Below are 25,169 nucleotides of genomic sequence, written 5' to 3'. Positions count from 1 at the left end.
TCATTTTACTCTCAAACTTGGAGGATTATTTGAAAATTTTTGATTCATACTTCGAAAGGCTTTTAAAAAATCGTAATTTTTATACAAAAATTATAGTTCGATGGATCCATCAATCGATTGGCTTCAAATTTCTTTGGTGCAAATGACTTCATTCGTTTTTCGTTGACAATTGAAACCATCGAACGATTTTAATTTCATTTTGAATTTCCGGCTTGAAAAATACTCAAAATAAATACTTTTTCGTTAATTTACCATTTTTCACAATATGCAAAAACTAGATAATCATTTCGATGACATTTCGATCAGGAAAAAATCCCGAGTGAGATTCTTCGCAGGGAAGGTAAAAAGTGTAATACGCAGACTCGACGGTGGCGCCATGGCAGGGAAACTCCGGGTACTCGTGCGGGTAGAGCTCGTCGAGCTTTTCATTCCCGTGTCTCGGTTCGACTCGCGAACTTCGTACAGACGAGGGCGCGTAGTCGTCAAAAGTCGCGGGTGTGCGTGTTTAGTATAGTGCCGCTTTTTTAGTACGTCGTTAAGCAGTGATCGTGAGAAAGAGCGTAGAAAAAAGTGGGAAGAAGGAAGAGATTGAACGAGAGTGAAGATAATGTGCGTAAAGAATTTTCTCGCTCGATACAAAACAATTTTAGAATTCAGCAAATACGAAACAAGCGAAACCAAACTAAGTTTCCAAAGAATCAAATCAGCGTGAGAAAATTTTAAAGCAATAAACGTGAGAGGGTTGGAAGCAATAAAAAAAAGTCAAAAGTAAGCATATGTGTAAGGATATAACGAGAAAAGGATGCTGAAATTTCTCATCGAAAAATATAAACGTTCTTTTGATTGAAGGATAATTGGACGAAAAGAGTGATTGTTATTAAACGAAAAATGCAGGCGAGTTTGAAAGAATTGTAATTCATCATAATTCTTAATGATAGTGGTGTATTGATAAGGCAGGTATCCACTCAATAGAAATTCGAAGAGAGTGAAAAAGTGTGTGTGTGTGTGTATGTGTGTGTGTTTGAAAAATTTGTATCAATGTAAAAAAAAGTGTTCAGTTTTATCCGAAGGATATATAAAAAAAGAGAAAGCTTTAGAAAGCTTTGCTCGTAAATCCGAGGGATCGTTCTTTATCGGACGGGGGATATTGAAATGAGGATTTCGTTGGATCCTCGTGGGTCAATCCTCGCATAGGAAAATTCGCGGGTGTGTGACATCCACTTGTCGTTGGTAGTCCTGTCAAAATTAATTCTCACGTGCGGGGTGAGAATTTCCTTCTATATCTCAATCCCTCGGCTTTTTATGCCATCGGATGCGAATGTGGAGCTTGGGAAAAAATAATCGAATCGTCAAAAAGGGAGAGTAAATCCTTGGGGAATGTTGCTCTCGAGTGGGGTGTCGATTTCGTCACACGAGGCGAGCTTATCGGATCTTTCGATGCGTCCAATAAGCCTCTGATTTTTCTTTTCTTTTTTTTTATTGAAATAGTGCTTCGAATCATAATATGTGAAATTGAAAAATCAAAATACAATCGAAAAAAAACTTGACTCGAAAAATCTTCACTGAATTCGTCGCGTCTCAGGCATTGAAATTTCGTCTCCTTAAAAACGTACCGACAGATTTTATAATCGACACCCAATAGCCCGGGCTACAATAATGGATAAATTAGAATGACGAAAATGGGGCTTGAAGTCCTGAAAAAATAATGACCGTTACGCCACAGTGAATCCCTCGTTATCCGCGTTAGCAAAGTGACAAGTATAATCATTTGTTTTTTCTTTTGTTCCAAGTGTCGCATCCAATTATAATTGGAATTTTCAAATTAGTGAAACGGCGAGATAAATCGATATAATATAGATATGAATGTATAAATGTGTGAATAAATGTGTGAATAATCGTCGCCAGTGTCGCCGATAATGATCTCGATGTCGGAGGAGCGTAGTGATTCGTTGTGGTTTTTTTCGAGCGAGGAAAAATCGTCGAACGTTTGAGAAGGTGAGTTTTTCGTTATGAATCGATGTACAAGGGCGAGCGTGTAACTTTCGTCCTCGTTATTAAATGAAAAGCGTAAAAAAGAGGAAACTCAAAAGTTGCCGGTGCGCGGAAGAGCTCGGCGCTCAAACTCGGCTGATGTCCCAGTAGAAAAGTCCGCGATGGTCAGACATGAAATTTTAATGGATAAAAATCCTTTTTTACGATTACAAATGGTCGAAACGGCACGAACAAGGTTGCTTCACGGGTCTTTGCAGTATCATTTTAAATTGTGAACGTTCCACATTCTATTGCCATTTTAAGATATATTTCCCCGGAAAAACTGCACTGGCGAGTAAATCTTCGATTTATCCATTATGCATTCTTCGTATTCGTATCTGCTAGTCAGTTATTTATTTCTTCCGCTACGAAATATCGAATTCTCTCGTCAAACGATCCTTTTATTCTTCCAGTAACGTTCCCGAATACCCTACTTTGTATATTTATGTGTATACGTGTATAGAAGAGTCGTGAAAAGCGAAGAAGAAAAAAACCGAGTCTTCGTTTACGGCATTGGTCGGTGTGATGAACGTACTGCGACGTATCCTTCCTCTCTCGTTGTCGAGAATGGCCAACTTTTGAAAAAAAAAAAAAAAACTAAAAAACGAAAAAAAAAACAAACAAAACAACGAACAAAAACGATATAGCCGACTTGCGGATTTATTGCATCGTTATGGATAAATCCAACGAGAGGAACTACCATGCTTCGATATATACGTACATAGCTATTGATATACAAACGAATTTCGATTTGTATACATGCATGCACGTCGAGAGTACCAATGCCATGCCAACTCGAGATACATTTGACCTCGGCTCTCGTCCATTTTTGGGATCAACGATTTTCAAATATTTTTCAATACACCAAATGAATGCTGTCCTGAATAATGAAATTTCTGAATAACAAATGTCACGTTGATAAATCTGGAAAAAGTGCAGTAATGATCATGCAAATGTTGCATTTTTTATCACTTTTAGCATCAGTGCAAACTACACATATTCATATTCATCCAATTGTATTTATGTATCAATAGAATCATGAAAAAATGGCCGAGAATTCTGACTGTGTCCTAAGAAACGAGATGCTCCTGGTATACGTATGTGTCTGGCCTGCAGTGCTCTCTTTCTCATACCAACTCTGCCTTTTATTGTATAAAAGATGAACGAGACCTACTCTAGTTCACTTCTTTCTCATACTCGAGTTTTTCACGATGCGAAATGGCAAAGCTCGTTGCTGAGCAACGGAAGAGGGAGGGAAAGAGAGAGAGAGAGAGAGAGAGAGAGAGGGACGAGCTTTCCATAACTCGACTCTTTTTCTCTCCTGAGGCATACACGTTGCGTTTCCAGAGTTCTTTTTTCTCCTCACTCGGAGCTCGCCAATGCGATATTCTTTTCCTGCTTGATTGAGTAATAACAGAATTTTTTTATCAGATCAAAAGGAACGAAGAGTCTTTACACTGAAAAATTGCTAGAGAATGAAACATTATTTGAAAACATGATGAAAACTTATTTCGGTACTCAAAATTAGAGGAAATACGAAAAGGAAATTTAACTCCATGAAAAAATATTCCTCAACTTTCCCTTGAATTTTACATTCATCATTATATTTGCTCGGCTCTTATTTTAATTGAATTTTCGTGCCCCCGCGACTCGTATTATTAAATTTAACAACGCAGTGGGGATTCGAAATTTTAATGAATCCAGCGATACGGAAGTGGCATATTTCAGTAAATCTTTATCACTCGTTATTCTTCCCTGTCAAACATTCTTGTGCGCCTCGCTGTATGTGAAATCGCTCGAAAAAAAATAGCCTCGTTGCTCGTCTTAGTAGCTCTAAAAAAATTGGTACGTTGGGGAAAATGAATTATAGCCAGTAGTAAAAGAATAAGTACGTGGTTCATTGCTCGTTAAAGGGGTGAGAACAGGCGAATGAGGATGCGGTAACGGTGTCTGTATATGTATAAACCGAGTGGGCCCAGAATTCTCTCATTCTTTACCTCACTCGCTCTCTGCTCATGCACTCTCCTCTTTCTCTCTCGTCTCCCTATAAATTGCCACCATGTCCGTGTCTCGTTAATTTGACATCTGTGTAATTAGCACACGGCACGTTGACCAATAGTTTGCATACGTTTCTACGTGAATTTAACGTCAGTTGAGCCGTTTTCCCGAGTTTGCCCTTGGACAAATATTTATACAGCGTGCCGTGGCATCGACAAAGCCTCTTCGGTGTTTTCCGAACGATAATTACTCATCCCCCCCCCCCTCTGCCGTCCGCTCCGGCGCCTGCTCCCGCCGAGCTCGGCCCACATTCACACTGCCTCACCTACAATCACGCCTCGGTGAATTCACTTTCACGTTATGAAAGATCAAAGTTTGTGGGAATACACATTTGACAGATACTAATTTGTAACCAATAGAAAAACCACATATTTGAACAACGTTAATTGATTACATATTCATGAAATTCGTTCGCCTATTTCGGCCACTCACCTCGGCTGCCATCGTTATTGTCATTATTTAATCATCGATTAATTTACAATTTCACCACCCTTTGATTGGGTTTTTGTTGAGTTTATTTCGACTCCGGTGACCGTGAAAAAGTATCACTTCGGCGCAATTATCTCGTACCCGGAGGACACTAGTTGGTGTCGTCAAGCCAGCCAAATTCGTAGCAGATTTTTTAAGAATCTTTCATGCACGAGTCCCTCCCGAGCTGACGTCGAAAAGAATGCGACCTTCCCAGATAAATAAATCGCCGGTAGTGAAGTGCGCCGGACTATTATTCGCAAATTAAAATGATGAGGAAAAAGTGAGACGCCCGCCGGGGTACCGTGATAAGTTCGCAGTTGAGTGGTGAGCGATAACAACGTGATATCCACTTTTACGGGACGAATCGCGTCTAGTCCGAAAGGAATTGGAGCATGATTGAAGAGGAAGAAAAATGGGGAGGCCGCGGAGAAGTAAGAAGTATAGAGAGAAAAGTGTCACTGCAGCAGGCTACTCGTGACAGGTCTGTCCGCCATCCCTTTTTCAGCTCCGCGCCCGGTACTTTCATGCGCCCGCCTATCTTCATTCCGATAATGCAGACGAACAAATTTGCCTGTCGTGTTAACGATAATAAATCGCTGTTTCTATCGATAATACGCTCGGGGATTATTACATCGCAACTTGAATAAATATAGAAAAACCGATAGCACTAGTGCCGTGTTAACTGAGAAGTTTATTCTAGAAAAGTCCCACGAACTCGCTGGTGATTCAATAGAAAACTTTCACAATTACAGCGGCGTAATAGTTTTCTGATTGAAGCAGTGTAATTACACGTAAATATTAGAAATTTAATTTCTAGTTTAATGGAAGAGACTCGAATCCAAATATGAGAAAAAAAGCTCGAATGTGAAGGTTTCCGGGCCTTTTCTCATCACACGGATTAAGGTAGAACGGTACCTCTTTTTCGGGGCAGGTGGCGAGAGGGGTACTCCTTTGCTCTAACATGGAAAGTCTCTCGTCTTACCAACTGCACGTGAATTTAGTTTCTGGTTTTCAATTTACGTGAAAAAATGATAATTGTGTACTTTCAGATAAAAAAATTAATATTTCAACTATAATTTTCCTAATTTGCCGCGTTTGAAGCTGTGTCCGCCAGAAGAAAGAGACAAACTTCGTTCCTTCATTTTCTTTTCAACATTGCAGATAAACGGTACGGTGAAATCACTGCGAATTTCGCGAAAGTTATCTTGGCATAGTTGATTCATGCGCCAGTGTTCGTTTCATGAAAAAGTGCCTTTTTTAACAGTAGTTTTTCAATGTTTCTTTCTGTTTTTTTACCCTTTTCCATAAGATCGAATGTAAAAAAATAATTCAATTTTCTCAGAAACGGTATGGTCGTCGAACCCGTTGAAATTTCGCGAGCAAATGGTTTACACACTTGCGAACGTGTCTACCAATTTGCATAAAAATCCCTCCTTTTTTTTATATATGGTACCGTTCCGCCTTAACAAATACTCATGACGCTCGTTAACCATTTTTCGAGCATTTTGGCATCCAAACTACCGTTGCAACCACTTGGATTCGTTCATATGATTTTTTTTTTTTTCATTCTGGTTCAGTTTCCGTTACCATTATTGAAAATCGGTGAATGACTGAAGCATGATATTACGCAGCTATATCAAATAATGTGAACACAAGAAATCACGACGAGGCAACATCCACTGTGAAAACATCTCCGGATACACTGTCGGAATGATGAATACCGTGGCGTAGCTAGATTTTTCGTTCAATTGTACGTACTCTTCATTTTCCTTTACCCCGGCGAACTTTTCCGCCTCTTATTTGAGATGCATTTTCTTTATTCCCTCGCGGATTTTCGTACTTCATGGCCACGTTAAAGTACAAATTGCATCGCAAATATGACTTGGAATCCCATTTAAACCAAGATTATAGAGAGAGAGAGAGAGAGAGAGCCAGAGCCAGAAGCAGAGACTAACAGATTGAAAAGGATAGAGAGGGAGTGAGAGGAGAAGTTGAAGGAGGAGAAATCTTGGGCAAAGGGAAACAGCGAGAGAAAGAGAGAGTAAGTAAACCGCATGTTCGAACGAAACTTCGAAGTACCGTAGTTCGATTAAATTTCCAATTCATCGTGGAGCTTTCTCGAGAAATTCGAACTGTCTGGTTCAATAGAAGCCTCACATCGAGATGGATCGTTCGAAAAAATGTCACATTTTCATAACCTCAGACTCTTAGAAAAAAATAATTTGTATAAAGCTATCATTAATTTTGCTTGAGAAAAAAAGGAAACGTGCCCCAAGAATGTGAAAATATCTCACTTTCATTGCAGCCTGAGTTCTGTGACTTCAACTGACAAATCAAAATCGTCTCACCAAGTAGTGAAATAGCTCGAGTCTGATGCAGTTGAGTGGAACGTCAGGAAGAAAATATTCCAAGAGTGAAACTCCCGTCGGTGGCGGTGTCTTGGCGTACTTATTTCCATTGAAATTTTAATCCACAAACTAATATGAAAAACGGGAAAGAGCGCACGGGAGAGGAAAGTGAAAGAGAAAAGAGGATATTGCAAAGTCTTGTAGTCACAGTTACCACCGTTCTTCAATAACTACACCGAATATACAAGCATGTACACTAATATTCCTGTATAAAAGTTACTGCATTATATTTCGTATATTTACATTCGTATATGTGCTTATATATATATATGTATATATATAAATGGTGTGACGGTAAATAGAGCAAAGCGAGGAAGCACGTATGTAGAAGTAAAAGACGGATTTGGCTTTTTTGGAACAAAGTACGAAGGAAGCAATATGCATTTCATAATATCCCGAAGAGAGCGAACCAGCGGGCGAAACTGGAGGTATAAAGTTGGCGAAACTATGATTACGAAGGAGCAAGGAGAGGGATGAGCGAGAGGATGGAATTGGCTGCATAGCTCAAATTGTACATGTATATCCACTATACACATATATAAATGTGGATATATATTCATCATCGGATGCTGCATTGAGAATAGACAAGCAGTAGCAGAAAGAAGCAGAAGAAGAAGAAGAAGAAGAAGCAGGAGAAGAGGAAGAAAACGTGAACGTACTCGAAAGGGTTTCTCCTCTCGCTTTTCTCTTTTCGTGTCTCTTCTTACTTTATTTCAGTCTTTCTTTTCATTCTCCATTCTCCCTCCTCCGTACCCCACGCAATGCATATAGATGATACGTTATTCAGGAAATTTGGCGATCCGTTTCGCTTCCTTGGTCCAGTGTTGAGGTCCACTGCGAATCTGTGTGCGACTTTGGACAGCAGACATTTCATCAAAACTTGTAACTCTCAGGACTTTGACTGTATTCTGTAGGTATTCCTCTTACTTGCGTCCAAAGTTGACAAGATACGAAAAGACATCTTTTTACAGTCAAAGCTGGATGGATGAAATTTTCAGGCTTTCTCTAAATACTGCTGCTGCTGCTGCTGCTGCTTGATGCACGAAATAATCCATTTAATTTTTGCTATTTCCTGCGCTATTCGATTCAACATTTCAACGAGCTTTTTTGCGAATTCTGAAGCTGAGTAATCTTCAGAAGCTTTCGATCTTATCCAAGGACTGCGAGAGTGATTAGACTGCGGAAGTAAAGTGGCAAAGTACTTTCTTAAGAAGCAAGAAAATACAATGAAAAATCGATGTTCTCGAGAAATCAAAGGGGAACGAGACACGAGAAATAACTGATGATGGAGAATCTAAATCACCCAACAATCGGATCAGCTGCTCGTGAAATAAGTTGAATCTCTCTGGAAGGCTTTCCATAATTGATGAAATGGAAAGTGTACTAGGCTAAAGAATCTCGGTTCTTATTCAGTAAAATTTGCATGCAATATAAAAAGATGTCAGAATGAAGGATTCACTCAACGGGATTACTGAATCCTCATTCATTTTCATGGCCACTGTTTATTCATTTTTTTCTCACGACTTAAGGCAGTTCATGCACGAAACAATTTTCTTAAGAAAGTCTTGAAATTTACACAGAGTGTCAATGGGTAGTCGACTAACACGCATATCAAATTAAAAATTTTTTAAATTGTTCAATTATTAACTCTGAGATTAATTTAGAGTAATAATATCTTTAATTAGGATGTAAAAATCGACCCAATTTAGACAACCTTAAAATACGATTCTTCGTGCATGACCTACCTTAAAATCTTCCGCCTCGTTACAATCTTCAATGAAGAAAGCATGCACCAGCACTAATTCGACACGAGAATAAATTGGAAAAAAGGACGAATCGAAAGTCAACCTAATTCCACAGATCCGGTCACAATTAATGTGGACGAGTAAACAAATAGCGAAAACGAAAATAAAATTTTTCACCAGGTCTCTTAGACAGCCCATTTTCCTTGAGAATCCTGCTTCTCTCCAGTCTTCCATTTATACGAGTCTTCCCATCAGCGAAAATGCTGAAGAAAGCCTGGACCATTTGGGCGAGCATTAAATTATGTTCGAATCTCCTGGCTCTGGACGCTTCAATACGAGGAAATTCATCGTCTTTTATTTCCCATCCCTTCTAAGCCAGGAATGCTCATAAAAGTCATCGGAGATGGCATCGTAAATTTTCCAGCGACTAATAATATATATGTGTGTGAATTTATATAGAACAGTCTCGAGGAGACGGTGCATATCCTCGACGAGAGTTCAAATTGGTACGGTCCGGCTAATGTCGGTAGATGTAGAAACACAAATAAAGTATAGCAGGTGTAATAGTTTCCTTCACATGTCTATAAGTATACGTAAGCTCGACGAATTTTGAGAATGATGTTGTACGAAAGTTTTCTTTTATTGTTATTCGTTTTATAACCGCGTCTCACAACGAAATATCTTGCGCACTTACGGAATTCATTTTCCCACGATATCGTTGCCTCCCTTTGCAAAACTTCTTTTTCTTCGAGCAACTTTTACCCCGCAGTCTTGCGAAAGACTTTCGGTGAAGTTTCCCTCGCGAAAATTTTAACGACCACCAATTTCAACGCTTGTCACATTTCGAATGTCGTCGACGTATATAAGAATACATTACATGTAACGATTTTTACCCCTTTCGTACACCAACATAAGTTTCTTTGAAAAAACTATAATTAAAAAGCTCCCTGATTCGAATAAACGAATGAGGAAATTGTAGGTAAGTTTCTCATAAATCTTTTTCATTGCTCTTTCTCCGTGGCTCAACGTTTCTTAAGACTTTGAAACTTTACAAAAATATCCTACAAGTTCTGCCTTAAATACGTTTGGTTATAGAATAAATCGAATGGTTCGTTACACCTCGATGTTAAAAAAAATGTTGGCTGATATACGAAGCAGTTGAATTTCTTGCCAGGAACTGTGAACTCGTGGATAAAACATGATTTTCGAGAGAATCTGACAAAAGAAACAGAGGATTTTGAGACGATTGAACCCGAGATTGAACCCTCTGTTTCTGGGCTTATGAATGAATATATTTGGGTCCAGTGGAAAGAAGAGTGAGATGTAAAGGAAGAGAAGAGATGAAAAAAGTGCGAGAAAGTGGCGAACCTTGTAACAAATTATTGCCAGGGCTGGGTGCCAAGTTCTATCACTCGAAGGAGGAGTAAAAGAATAAAGGGATGTTCCGAGTTCGCGAAGACCCTCGGTTGACTACCGAACGATTTTTAAACCACTCTACGTCCAGCGATATTTTACTTAACTGCGGCAAGGAAAACGATATTGCACCCATTCCGATATGTCTATATATCTGTAGAAAAAGGAGGATTGCTTCTTAGTTGTTGTGTGGGTCTGCATGAAATAAGTGTGTGGAAGTTGGATGAGTGTGAGTAAAGAAGATTGCGTGGCGTGAGCACGATTTTTCACTTGGTTCTTCTAGAAACGAGAGGAGAACATCTGTCGATATATCACGAGTTCGACGCCGAACAAAAGCCACGTCCATCCTTCTTTCTTTCTCCAATGGAGAGATGCCGGAGCTATTCGCGAATGGCAAATATTTCGAAGGAACTTTCGCGATTTCGGGGTTTCTCAGGACCTGGAAACATTTGGACAACCGGAAGAATGGGACACTGAGACGATCCTCGTCGTGTGGATAAATAATTTAAAAAATTTTCTTTCTAATATTGAAATTAACGAAATAAGTCCTGAATTAGCTCTCTCAGACCGAGGTCTATTTCACGTTGAAGGAAAATTATTCCCTTCCTAATTTTATCTCAAAATACTTCCCAGTTTACGAATCCGTTGTGACATTTCAGTTTTTTTTTTTTTTGAGAAATACGAATTTTGGAATGTTTTGTGCGCGCAGCACCAGGTACTGGAGGGTAAAATCAGGAAAATTTACGAATGAATCTAGCACCTAACATTTTAAATACGTCATATTAGCGTCCCTTTGAAAGGATATAACGTTTGGAGTACGAAAACCAAATGTGTCCTCACTTTTTTTGCGATAACTAAAGCACGTTTTCGCACAGCGACAACTCAACACGAAACGGCGGCTTCGTATTGATATTTCGATGGGTAGAAGCAGTTGATCTCTTGGTTTAGGAGTATCTATCGTGCAATCTAACCTTGCTTGATGGAACTAGGCAGTTAGAACCCCGACCTTACTGACCGATACAGTTTTATGGGGCCTGGAAGCGCGTGTTGCGTAGAAGCAACATACGCTCCGAGAGGGTTAGGGAGGTATTCGGACGTTATTTAGGATGAATCGAATCACTTTACTGCCATGATCTTTGGCGTTCAGTACTGATGCTCTTTCATCCATTTAACCCAATAACTCATAACTACCGTGGTGTTTAATCGATTTTTATAATTTTCCATACGAATGGGTATTCATCCCTGGACTGATTGCACGGCAAGGTTCATCTTGGAATCGAAAGTCGGAGGGTAATGGAAGGCTGCACTTTATGAAAGGTTAACCGAAGGAAAACAGGAAACCGATACCTTATTATGAGAGATTCACTGGGAGCAGAGGGGCAAGGACAGAGCAGGGGTGGGGGGGATGAAATTTTGAAGGTGAAGAAAAACGTTTGGCAAACACTTTAGTACAGCCTCATTCTTCACCCCTCTTCAACGGCCTTCTTTTTTCCCCTCTTTTTCACTTTTCACCCTGTACATATATAACTTGATTCAGTAACTTCCGCTCTTTTACTTTTCTTCGCCTCTCATCGCCTTTTCATCTCTCATATATTTTTCGTCGTTCGTACAGCCCGATCCTGTGGTATATTATACTCAAATGTAAAATCATTTATCATTCCCTTTGTGCAAGGGAGCCACGACGACGAGTGCAAAATTTTTAAGGGCAAAGTAGACAGACTAAAGAGGCGAGAGAGAGAAACAAAGGGAGGAGCAGAGGAAAAGAATGTGCGAGTGGAGAAAAGTGCGCGCGGAACAAAGAGGGAAGCTTCGAGATGAAATATAGTCACGATCACCGCTGGGCTTTACTCACCGGATTCCTTTTTGTCATCTCATTCCCCTTCCTATTCGCCTCTTCACTCTACGATTCCAATTCCACACAATCCTTTTGGGGCCCATCGCGTCGAGCCCAAGGCTTCTTCGAACTTGGCTCGTCAGAGCTCACTGGTTTACGCGCAAAGATATATATATATTTTTTTTATTATTTTTCGTCATTCTTATTCGACGATTTCATCCTTCCATCCCGTTCGTTTAAAGCCCTCATCCTATTCCCTAGCAGTGTTTATTTCCTGAGGCTAGATGCAATCATCTTTTCAGGCCTAACTCGATCTCCTTCGTCTTATAAGGATCATCAGATCTACGCATTGCTTTTCCCTCACGTAATTTCACATGGGACCTCACGAGCTCTAACTTCGATTAAAGAAAAAAAATATCCTGCACGTTCCGTTATCAACGACGCTGCGGGGCATCCCTTTAATCCTCGCTCACACGACATTCTGCAAAATTCAAATAATCCATTGATGACAATGACGAAACGTCAACTCTTCGCTTTTTTTTTGCGTGACACGATTCAAAATAGATTATATTCAAAGTGTTAGGAGCTGAAAAATGATAAAAACACAAGCAGACGTGTCCGCAGGCTAAATCCGTCATCGTCAAAGTCGATTTAAACTTTTACTATTTATTTCAATATCCAAAAACCATTTGTCACCGCATCGCCAGAGGAGCATCCGGCAATGACAAATTTCACCGAACGCGCTAAGCCCGGAAACTCGTTAACAGAATATTTCTTCTCAAGAGTCCAAACTTCCTGATATTTTGGGGTGAAAGTAAAACGAAACGGTCTCGTGACAAGGGATCACTGCTAATGTGGGAGTGATGATGGTTTTTGATGAAAAAACCATTAAGCACAACTTCCTTGAGGAAACTCAAGAAAGTATCATTGAATCAAGGAAAAGAACCTTAAAAATTCATCTTATTTCGACGCTGTTTTCAACACATTCCCATTAAAACCCAACTACGATTGCTCCTTTAATTCTCCACGACGAATGGTCCCATTTCAATTAATGAATCCCGTGTGATAAACGGCCAAAATTCGAGGGCCTTAAATATCTGTGAAAGTCTGAGTTTCCTAAGCTTGTCAAAATCACTCCGCACTCCGTTTTTTTTTCTTCGTGAACGTGAAGAAAAAGCAAATTGAGTAATAGAAAATAAAAGAGAGTGGAAAAGAAAAGAGAGCGGGGATATAAAGAACATACGTAGAAAAGGTTTGAGGACGATAGGAAGGTGGCTATAAATACCAGTCGAGAGGGTCGTTTTCATTAATTTTTCAAGATCTTGCTCGGAGCGCTTGCACACGAGGAGGTCACCACACTTGTATCCTCCCTAGGTTTTCACATCCTTCCTCTTGAGTTTTCTCCTTACCTCGGTAAGTCCTCTCGATCAATGAACACTCGTGTCCACACGTTCAAACGACTATTCCCAGATATGTGAAAGCGTTTGGACAAAAGGGCGGAGCTCAATTCCTTTGGAGTGATAAATTTTGGAGGTTAAGACCTTTTGATAGTGAGAATAGAATATACGAGGGGTTGGAAAGTATGTTTCAACGATTTTCACCCTTTGGCCAAGCGTCCTGTCATCCACAAGCGTACAAACAAACACAGAGACACGTTTTACTCGGCTTTTCTCAGGACGCTAGTTTGCAGGAACACTTCTGACCAGTTGTCCGTAAAATGTGTATCGCCGAAAGTGGCGATAACTCACCAGCCCTCAACTAAGTCATCGGCGCCAGTGCTAAATCCAATAATATTATAAATATACAGAAAAGACTGCGAGTGGATGGAATCTGGACTGGCATGCACGTAACGTTGGCGAGCGGTTCAGAAATCGAGATGCTGAAAATGGATCACGTGACTTTTTTTTGTAAACTTTGCAGGGTTAGCATTGCTAGTTGGGCTGTCGGACAGCCGGAAATGGTTGAGCGAGGGTAAAGCGTTGCAATCTCGTCCAGGAAAGCTTTTAGCTGGTCCGTTCCTCTTCTCAGGTTCTTTTTTCATCCAAATGAAATGTATACAATATGAAACGATACGTTAGAGAGTATGAATATACCCAGGAGAATCGTATCTGCAGGCCTGTGGAACTTGGGCGAATGGCGAACGTTAGATTTACGTTGGGCAAGAGTTCACAGAATTCTTCAAATTTCAATGCACGTTTAACGACACTTCGGTATTTACATCTCCTACGCCCTTGGCTTTGAGCGAAGGGTACATAGATTCGAGAATAGAAAAACCTTCAAAGTGTAGAGCTTCGGAGTGATGAGTACAAAAGATTTTCACGGGTGTTGGTAAAAGGGGAACATTCGTTTATCCCCATGTTTTGTATCAGACTGTTTTTGGATCGCTTAGCAAAGGAATTTCTCATTTACCAGGCACATGTAGCTTCACAATGTACGTGAAGAAAAATATACGTATAACTCCCTATATACACACAAAAGTGTATGTAGATATAGACCTACACGTACAAAAAGGGCGGGGGGAGAGAGAGAGAGGAAATTGTGCTCGCGTCATTCAACAGCAGGGAGCTTTTGCTCCCCCGAACAAAGTGCAAGGAAGAGAAGGCTTTTCTCTGCCGCGAGGCTTTTCGCATGCCTTTCCCTTTGCCACTTCCCTTCACCTCGCTTCCCGCCGCCTCGCTTCGAATGAGCAGCAAATGTTTGAAAGGCATGTAGATATGCAAGAGGGGAAGGTGAACCAGAGCAATGGGGGAAGGGGGGAGGGTAGCGTGGTCTAGAATGGAAGCCCTCTGCTGGCCCGATCGAGCATTAATCGCTACGGATAACGTTCCCGGGACGTTTTCCTCTCGGAAAGATTGATGTTCGCTCCGATCGCTCGAGTGAGAACCACCCCGCTGTTCATTCTCTCTCATTCTCCCGCTCTCTCCTTTTCCACCATCGTTTTCCCCCTCTCTTTCTCTCTTCTTTCCCTATCTATTTGTGTACAACAGCTACGAGCATGCCATTACTTACACGTAGCCTCACGCCACATTCAACGCGGATGTTTTGCACTTTTCCTTCGTTGTGTTACACCTACTTCGTTTCTTAGATGGCCTTGTCGCATGTACAACGCCTTCCGCCGAATGGCTCGAATCCATCGGGATATAAAACGGTTCTCCTCTTCAAACCGCCCCAACGTATGGCAGCACCAAGCCTCGTATACTTATTCAACCATTTCTTCCAGCTCTCACACTCGTCTCTTGCACCATCTTGTTCCCAAGGACGTGAAACTTCTTATCACGATCATACCGCAGAGTAGGAACGCACACGAGAAATGGATACGATGTGCTGTTATCTGGGAACTGTCGTTGCCTCAAACTTTCTCTTCCTCCTCCGCGCCCATTGCCTGCTGCTCATCTTTTCTCTCTTCCTCCCTGCCCTATCTGTCTGTGCATTTTTACACTCCATTCGACGTGTTTCCTTCAAAAGCCCTGAGACCGATCATCTCCATTCCTCATTTGTCTCTTTTCTTTATCTCTTTGTTATTCATCGTTTCGTAGCTACGCAGAAGTGACGCAATTCTCCAAAACATTAATCATTAGAGACTAGCTTGAAGGAAGCTTCGATAGAAAACGAATGATAACGATGGCCAGTCGTCAATCGACTTTAACGATTATTCAATCTTTACGATCGTCGAAATACTCTCATTATTCTGTGGCAAACCACTGGAGCGTTATTCACAAAAGGCTTACAATTTATGACGTAGGCCCTAGTTAAGGTAGGAGAAATTGGGGTAATTCCGACCGCCTAAGGAAAATTTATTAATAACTAACCACGCGATGAAATGACAAAATAAATTTTCGATCTATTTTACTCCTTGATATCTTGTTTACGATTGCCGATGTAAATTTTAACAAACAGATGAACAAATTGCTAGATATTTAGCAAAAAGACAACACTTCGTAAAATTCGGATTTACCCCGAACCTCCGGGGTAATTCCGGACAGCCCTTGGGCTGAATCTAGATTGAATTAGGACTTGCTACACACATCGCAAACATATTTTCGACTCGTACTTTCGCTGCGGAACTTTGTGAGCCCCCATTTCACACTCGATTCACGTATCCAGTCTTCGGGTGGTGGATTTTCATATTTTTCAGAACAAAAATAACTTTTGTTCTCACATCGTTCACTGCAACATTTATGCACTCAATATCATACACGCTGATTTTTTCTTTCGTGTGTATTTACGACGTTACTGAAAATTGAAAAAAATCAATCGACATCGGATGAGAGCAGAGACTCCGGAATGCCCCAAACTGCGAAATTTCCCAAATGAATGAATAATTAAAAAACAGTAGGTTAAGCTCAAGTTTGAACTGCGTCAATGATTCTTATATGGAATAAAGATATTAAATTATATTTTTTAATAACATTGAAACATTGAAACGTTGAAATCGGTCTTACTTGAATAAAATAAATCACTTCAGGCCTCGAACGATGTGAGTACACTAAACATCGATAAAGCTATCGCATGAGTTGAAATCCGTGAAAGTGAGGGTTTCGAAATATAAAGATATTGGCACTCTCCCCTACACCATTTACTTTGACATAGCTCGTATAGCAAATTCAATTGAGATTGAACAAGACAGATGCATAATATCGAGAACGTGTGTCACAGACGAGCTAAGGACATAAAGGGATGTCTCGGCTTCGCTTTCCGTACTGTTGGTAAGCCAAACCCGTGCGTCCTCCTCCGAGCAGCGTTCGTGTTTCCGTATGCACCTGTGTCAGATTGAGTCACAAACGCCCCTTAAGTAAAGGTAACGTTTGCCATACATGCACCGGTACGCTCTCGACTGCTTTGCGTCGTCGTCGTCCTCGTCGCTGGTCGACGTCGTCCTCGTCGCTGGTCGACGTCGTCATCGTCGCCAACCAAGTCGTCCTATCCGTATTCGCGGTGCGAGGATGAGCTCATTGGCTCAAGCACATCACGTCAGCACGCCCTACGAACCGTATTCAATTATGGCTAATTGCATTGGCGTATAAACGCCGAGGCGTGAGGCGCGCTAGAGATCGTTTGTACCGGAAAATATCGTTCGCACGATTCTTCACACGAGTTTTATTCTTCTGACGAGCATTTTCATATGGACTATTTGCATTTTTATATCTGTAGGAGAATTGTAACAAAATTTAAACATTTATTGAATATTCTCCCGATCGTCCGGACATGGGGAACGATTGAATTTTCAATTACGCTTTTACAGAAAAAGCTTCAAAGGTAGGATAATTGCGCGATGAAAATACACATCGAGTCAGAATTTGTTTCCTTTTTTCTTTGGTAATTCCCGTTTTCCAATTCCCATTCGATCACACCAGAACGAATAATTGAGCTGACAAAGTGGCATCGAAAATGGAAAATGCATTTTTCATACAATGCTTACTTGAATATGCATCGCTGCTTTTCCTGGGGTCATTGCGCCCAGGCAACTCCATATTTATTCAACATTCTACCGTAGCTAGCTGATGCCTGTGCGTGTCTCTCTGTTATATACATTATGTTCAGGTTATACAGGTCTCTGTACATGGTTTATAGATATGATATTGAGATTCGACAGTTTTATCGTTTACAGAGACTAGCTCTATAGGTGGCCTTCGAAAATACCTGACGTTCGGTATAAATTCACGACGCTCATCAAATAAAGTGGCAATAGCAGGATTAATAACGCGATCCTCCCCTCTCCCTCGGCCCCTTTTCCACCCCGATCTCACATTATCTCTTTTGCACTTCCCACTGTCACCAAACTGCTTCCATTTTCCACTGTATAACGACCTACACACCGACTAATAAATCAATGAGGATTTTGAATATATATCTAAGTTCGAATACGCATCTACAAAGGCATTTACCCGTGTATGAAGTACGCTGTATATAAATGCTTTTTAATTATTCTGTAAATTAATTCGAGTATCACGACGCTCTGATTCTCGGGGTATCTCGCGTTGATTGGTCCAGTACTTTGGCGAGTAGATGATTGAAAACATTCGTTCATATATTCGATGCTTTATGAGATAATAATGAGAGAATATTTTCTACAACGATTTTAATTTATGTCACACACTCGACAGCATTCATTAGTTTAATGCCAATGTCACATATTTTAATGAAAGTTTTTCGATCACCGCATTATTCGGTTGAGGCCATTGAAGGTTATAGGCAACCGAGGATCGTCTCGACTAAAACTTTTCCCTCGCGTGTACGTTAATTCACGTTCAATCTCAGCCCGCGAATCCAGGAAAATTCCGCTCAAGCAGAATGGATTTCCGAGGCAGACCAAAACGAGGAATAAAAGACGAAAGAATTCACACGAGAATCAGCAGCAAGATTTTCTCTGGTGTGAGTGGGCTGCGAGAGCCCGGAACAAATTGGAGTTTCCCACGGGGTAGAAGTAACACCTCCCTCAGGGAAAGTCCTTTTCGACCCTACGCCAACGGTGTCTTCTGTAACTTATCCACCGATGCTCCCCATACTCAGTGTGACCTCAGCCTCTGTACAAAAAATAGCACAGACGGCTTTTTCTTCTCCGCAGGGAGTCGTGCAACTCGCTTACACACGTGCAAATGTACACTTCCACATCGAAAGGGTTTGCTTTAGAAATGAGCCCTTTCCATCGTGAATTGCAACAGCCCCGAATGTCGTGAAATTCCTTCGAAACATACGACGAATTTGTCGACTGGGAATTTCCGGCTGATCTCGATTCGTGTTGAGTAATACGGTGGATAACGAAATCTATCAGTTCGTGTATAAACTGCTATGAAACCCGGGAAAATTCGCGCTAACAATTGCGACTCGTTGAAACGCGGGAGCGAGTGTAAGCCACAAATTATTTGGCGCTGCAACAAATTTTATTTGATTCGAATACAACAGTTTCGTAATTTTACAACATTTCGGGGTTTCCGCAAACAAAATCAGAAATTCAATTTTCCATGTTCGAATCCTTCATTAAATATTGATAGAAAAAGAAGGAATTTCCCGAGGCGAAATTTGCGCACACCGTTAAAACCGTTTGGTCCCCTACTTCGGATGGACCAAAAGTAACTTCCGGGCGACTGTATTAACGTGCGTTTTGGTTGATGTTGGAGAAATCTGTCGTAAAGCAAACTGGGAAAAGATGCATTTGTAAAAACCTGCTTTCTCTTGATAACGAGTCTTTTTGGTGGAAGCGCGAGAGTCATGCAACGGCCACTGAAAAACGAGAATACAAACAGAAGTGAAGTTACTGCAGTTCCGATAAGCCCTCAGGACGACCCACGTACAATGTGGGCATCAGAATTATTCACTTCTTCTCTCATGTACCCTGCTTTACTTGTATATAGAACGCCAACGTTTCTACATTATGCCGACGGCTATTTTCACAATAAACACCCTCCCTCTTACTCTCCTCCGTATCTCTACGCGTTTATTTTACTTCCGTTTTGCCACATCTCGAACTAAAAGTAGTCTCTAAATTCAATTCGTTATACCCGCATGCATGGCTTTTTTTGTGAGCAAAAGTATCTTTTTGAATTCTTTGATGAAATTTAACAACTTTGTACGTATACATGAGGCATCAATTAAAATTCAATATTTCAATACTTCAAATTCTGCCTTCACGTCATATTTACACCCAGAGGTGATATGGAATTATTCATCGGGTCAACACTAGCCCAAGGCCTCGAGGCTGAAACATTGTTAATTCAGCTTTAAATATTTATTTTTAGAAAATACACGTTCATTAGAATTTCCAGTGAAAAATTAAACGCCGACACGAAGACAGGAAAATTAAGGCGAAATCAAACGAAATGATTTACCAAGCGAAAAGAAGAACGAAGAGAGCTGTGGTGAATCGTGTACTTATTGTAAGAAACTTTGATCGAGCTTACCTTTCACGTAACAAGATAATTGAACAATGACGATCAGATTTAATTATACATTTTTCAATTTGACTGTCGAAGGGGTTTCTCTAGGCCAATTGGAGGGTTAGGGAAATGTTTCGTCGTCGTCGTCGTCGTCGCCGTCGTCGTTCGGTCCACCTCGGAGTCGAATTTCCATCGGATCGAAACGTTAATAGTTGAATTAGAGTTTCCGGTGTTTCGGAGTGGAGCGTATTGGTCGCGATGCTGGTAGTGTGTAGCGAAAGGCGGATGGAGCGAGAGAGCATAGTGTTCTGTTGGATCGACGTTTTCCAACGTACACACAAAACGGCTACAGAGTCTGGCCCGAGGGCGCTTTCATACAGGAGGAAGCAGCAAGAGCTTTCTCTCTTCGTTTCGCTCCCTCCTCCCTGCCGTTGGCGCTACGTGCCGGGATCCAAATTGCCAATTTGCCGCAGGTTCAACCGTCTCTTCCCCTGCCCGTATGTGCCTCGTCCAAAGGCTGTGGACAACCCTCCCAATGCCTCACCCATATGTACCGAGTGAATGACCAGCTAGGGAGAAAGAGAAAGAGGACAAAAAATAGAGGTGGAATAAGAGGAATGAGAGCGCAGCGTAGAAGCATATGGCTTTAGTGCACTTTATATATGTAGCTACGTCCCAATAAAATAATACGTGTGTGAAAGCCACCGAGCACACATCCGAACGATAATGAAGCTTGGGAATTCCGGAAGGCAGGAAATAAAAATCGTCACGTTGAAATGTTCGTTGACTATTGGCCGAAAATTTCTGCCGATAGCAATCCAGGCATTATAGAAGAAAACAGTGAATTTGTGACTTGGTATATTGTACGAAAGTGTTGTTTAGTGCAAGTGAGAAAATCATTGTAGGAGCCTGGATTGCCGAGATCTTTTTGCCTTTCTGTGAATTTAACGATAAGATTGTCAGTGATAACTCGTGAAAATGGATTTTTTTATCTGTGTCCACGAACCGGAAATGAAGGGGTGACGTAACATGAAGAATTCAGGGTTCTTTGAGTATGCTCACCGCACCAGAGTCTCCCGACGTCGATAGATTTTGGGTGAGATATTCGTGCCGCGCGATATTGGGGACGAAGTGAAAGTGACGAAGCGTGTAATAAATGTCGATGGCCGCCCGATCATTTTCGTCCTCGGATGCCAGACACGGAACATTGAATCCCCGTCATCGTAATTTATATCCTGCGAACCTCCGGACCTCCGTGAACTTTGTTCCATCTTTTTTACTCACTCATAGAAATCTCTCTATCATTCTCGCCCTTCCTCGTTCGTGGGTCTCTTTCTGCCCGGCCATAACGAGTGGAATAATTGAATGCCCTCATTGACAGCAAAAGGGCTCGGATTCTGGAAATTTTCGTTTAAGCTGATTCCTCCGAGCGAAACCGATCCTTGTCCCTTCTCCTTTGCTCTGTAACCAGCCAAACAACGGACCCTCGGAGCTTAACCCACGTAACAGCGTCTCCTTCCCCAAACTCTATGGCGTCAAGCGATAAATCTTCGAGCGTGAAAATCAGTGGCTCTCTCCATCTTGTTCTGTAAGAGGGTTAGTTCGCACTACCTTACAGCTCCTTCGTATCTTACTTTACCTACTTCCTCGACCACACACCATCCACTGGACCCTCCGAGCTTTTATTCACGGACACGTACGTGTTTTGCACGCATTTTTCGAATGTTCTGCCCTGTAGAATTTATTTCAAAAGATTATTTTCTCATTTCGTTTTCAACTGTTTTATCGCGACCGTCCCAAATAGAGCTCTCGACTCGGACCAAAGTATTAAATATTCAATTCCCATCGCCCTTTTAGTCAATATCGCATACCCAAGGAGAATAGTTAACGAGTCAGCGGCATATAGAGTCCAAGCAGCTTATCATATAGCAGCTTTTAGAGAATTCACAAAGACAGCACTAATCGGTAGAATCCTATGTTTGACATGGTATAGCCCCCTCCCCTTCCCGCCCCGCGGGTTTCCATAGTTACAAATCCGTTTGTTAACCCTCTAAAGACGAAGCGCATAGTGATTCGGTTGTTAACTATGGTACCGTTTCCCAGTTTCCCGGAGGATTTTGGCCAAAATGACAGGTTCTTCCACCGATGTGCTTTAAGCTTTCCACTTGATGTCTGCATGGTATTAGCTTACATAACATCAAAGGTCGGCCCTTCTGAATCGTTGATGAAATCGATAGGGAATTGACATGACGCTGTCCTGGATTATGATAAAAGTAAATATCAAAGAGCTTCTCACTCGGCCGAATCTTCTGACGTGGAACTGATATTTTTGTTATCTGCACACTCCTTTCAAAAGGATCATGCTTATAAATTCGAATTATCTTCGTCTAAAGGGAGGAATGAATATTGATAGGGATTATCGTTACGATCAGTTCTTGCTTCTCTCGAAGTCAGCAAATGGAGTTGGTCCAGTCTTCTACGGTTCAACTCCCTTTTCTCTTGCTTCTCCCAAAGCCTTTTTCTCAATTATTTTTGATATTACTTTGTTGTTCACTTTTTCTTCTGTAGCAGCTCTTTCACTCGACAATTTTGGCTGGCAGCCATCCGCGCGGTACTGATCAACGCTCACTTGCGCACCCCCCGCTTTGGTGGGCTGGAGCCCTTCGTTTTCATTCTCCATTTCACAACCTTGACTCGATAAAACTCTCTCGTCACTTACAGATGCTGGGGATGCAATTATTTTATATCTTTCGTTGATTGTGATTGTTTGATGGGTACACGAGCGCGTACTCGAATTATCAAGTTTGAGGGAGAAAAGTGAGCGTGGTGTGAAAACTTGTCAAATGGAGATTTGACATCTTTTATTAAATGCTTCGAAGATGGTTTTAATTAAAAGTTGAAAACGATGATTTGGCCTGACATGATTTTTCATATTTGACGAAAAAACAAAAATATGATTCCGTTAATGCCGAAAATAGCGTTACGATGAAGGAGCCAGTTCCTGGTCCTTTGTTTTCGTCCTTTTTCTCGTCGTGCTTTAATCTCACTACATTTCTTTCAGATGATCAATAACGAGCGCTAAAAATTGGAGGCACGAACCTCCTCGTCGCTCATCCGAACTCTTTCATCTTCTTTATAGCGTCTTTTCGCGAAGACACGAGGCAGCTCCTGTGCTATCTCCGGCTTGGTACGATGCGGAAACGACGCTTTCTGATACTTCCGCTCCTACAGCCATCGTCCGTTGAACTGTTCTCAGTGTCCTTGGGACGATAATTGAATTGAACCTCTCGAATCTCCTCCAGAGTCATTGTAGCGTCGCTGGGAAAAGAAAACCAGTGAAATGGACAAAAGGCGAAGAAAGACAAAGAGGAAAAGAAATGAAGAAAGGAGGAAGGAACAGGAGGAACGGGGTGGCGAGAGAGGGTTTTGTCCAAAGAATTACGGAATGGTTGAACGTTCGATTGGCGTTATGCTTCTGCTTCCAAGTGTTCTTATTGCGAATGGACTACTTTTATGTAGCCACTGTCGCAGCTCATACTTTATCCTTTCCACTTATCCTTACAGAGCCATACCTTTTAAGTGCTGCATCGAACAAAGGCTTTCCCTCATTTCAAAATTCCGCATTCTCGATAAGCTGCTAAATTGTCCAAAGTCTTATTTCGATATTCATTTTTACATTAAGGAAGTTCATCTGGTACCGACTTCGTCAAAAGAAAAATTATTGCGACTAGCATAGTCGGTCCAGTGAATTTGGCAACGCCGCGACCTCGTAACCTGTACTGTCGATACAGCTGTTATTGACAGAAATTTTCACCCGCGCTCATGTCATAATCAGTGTTCAAACGCTTGGCGTAATTAAAACATGCCAGGAATGTCTAAAAAAACAAGTTTTTCTCAATTACATCAATATTTTCTTACCCGTCTTTCATTTTTATTGGAAGTCGCCAGTGCGAGTTGCGTCGATCGGAAAACGTAGCCTCCGCTTTCAAAAAATGTGCGGTTGCAACGTTGCCATCGTAAAAGTAACATATGGGTTAACCTTCCAATAATCACTATTTTTCGAGTGAATGGATTTTACGAAGCTGTAAACATATTCTTCAGATATTTTTCTATCACTTATGTAAGTTGTGCTTCCAAGTTTATTACTTGTGCAAGAGCTGTTCGTCAAAGACCAGAAAACCAGCACTGAAACCCATAAGAGACCGTGCTCGTTTGAAGAATCCGTTTTAATTTTGTTTTTCATGAACAAAATATCCTAAAATCTTGACAGGACATTTTTTTTTATTATTCATGACTGCATCCAAATTTTTTTATCGGAATCTCTTTGTTAATTCGATTACCAGATGAACTTCCTCAAAGGATTGTCCATTTTTATAACATGAATTGTCATTCCCTGGTTCAGAATCCTTCTGCAATATTCTGTCTAAAAATGACGAAACTTGGTGTGTATGAAAACTTGGGAGGTCACAGCTCCGCTTTGACTTTGGTGGTCCAAAACGCGTAAGAGTATCACGGCGAAAGTTAAGGACGATAGCCGCGAGGCAATCCCCCGCTACAACAAGCGAACTTTGCCCCGAAGAAAAAGTGCACCTGCACACGATTCCTCAGGAAGTTTGGTAATGACCCAGGTTAATGCGGAAGATCCTCAAATCCTTCGTATTCCGAAACTTTCATTGGCACATTCAGATAATTCAGATTCTCTCATTCGTATCCTGAAAGTACAACTAATCATTTTCTTCAATTTAAACATTGTCTCAATTATATTATTTCTTTTCAACAAAATGTGCTTTGTCTCGAGACGTATTGCTCTATGAGGTCATTTAATATTTTAAGAGGGGTGATTTTTACGTCGAAATCGAGCTTCTTTCATGAAAATTGTGCATAATATCGATGAATTTTTCAAGCGGAGTGCGCGACCAAACTAGTGGTCGATATTTCGACCAGACCCGTCCTTTAAGATGATGGATCAGTCGGTAATCACACCTCGAATTTTTGAAATTGAAACTCTTTGACATCGTTCGTCCGATTAAAATAATAAAAATGTCATCGTACGCAGCACGATCGCAAAAATCCGATGACATTTTTATTTTTCCGATCAGACGAACGATGTGGAAAAATTTCCTTTTCAAAATTTGCAGCTATCTCTCTCGCACTCACGGTTGTGATTACCGACTGATCCATCATCTTAAGGGTTAATCACTATCGAATGACGTTTCCATTTTTCTGTAGTAGACCGCTTCAATTCTTACTTAATCACCATCGAAACCAATTCAAAGGCTCTTCCAAACACACATGCACCCACAGACTCGCTCGTAAAGAGCAGCCACGAAGCTTT

The 25,169-nt window shown here is 41.1% G+C and overlaps 1 protein-coding gene across 2 annotated transcripts in view; it reads left to right on the top strand.

Annotated features, from left to right (window-relative positions):
• Window positions 1–447: 447 nt before the first annotated feature.
• LOC122415546 (neuroligin-4, X-linked-like) overlaps window positions 448–25,169 on the top strand; it is a 277,070-nt gene continuing 252,348 nt past the window's right edge. For both annotated transcript variants that reach the window (XM_043427741.1, XM_043427740.1), the window contains exon 1: window positions 448–1,995. The gene's annotated coding sequence lies outside the window, so the exon portion shown is untranslated. The remainder of the gene's footprint in view (window positions 1,996–25,169) is intronic.

This window comes from Venturia canescens, chromosome 9 (assembly GCF_019457755.1).
Source record: "Venturia canescens isolate UGA chromosome 9, ASM1945775v1, whole genome shotgun sequence".
Classification (NCBI taxonomy): domain Eukaryota; kingdom Metazoa; phylum Arthropoda; class Insecta; order Hymenoptera; family Ichneumonidae; genus Venturia; species Venturia canescens.
Note: the sequence above shows the minus strand (reverse complement) of the source record. Positions and strands in the feature narration are given on the sequence as shown.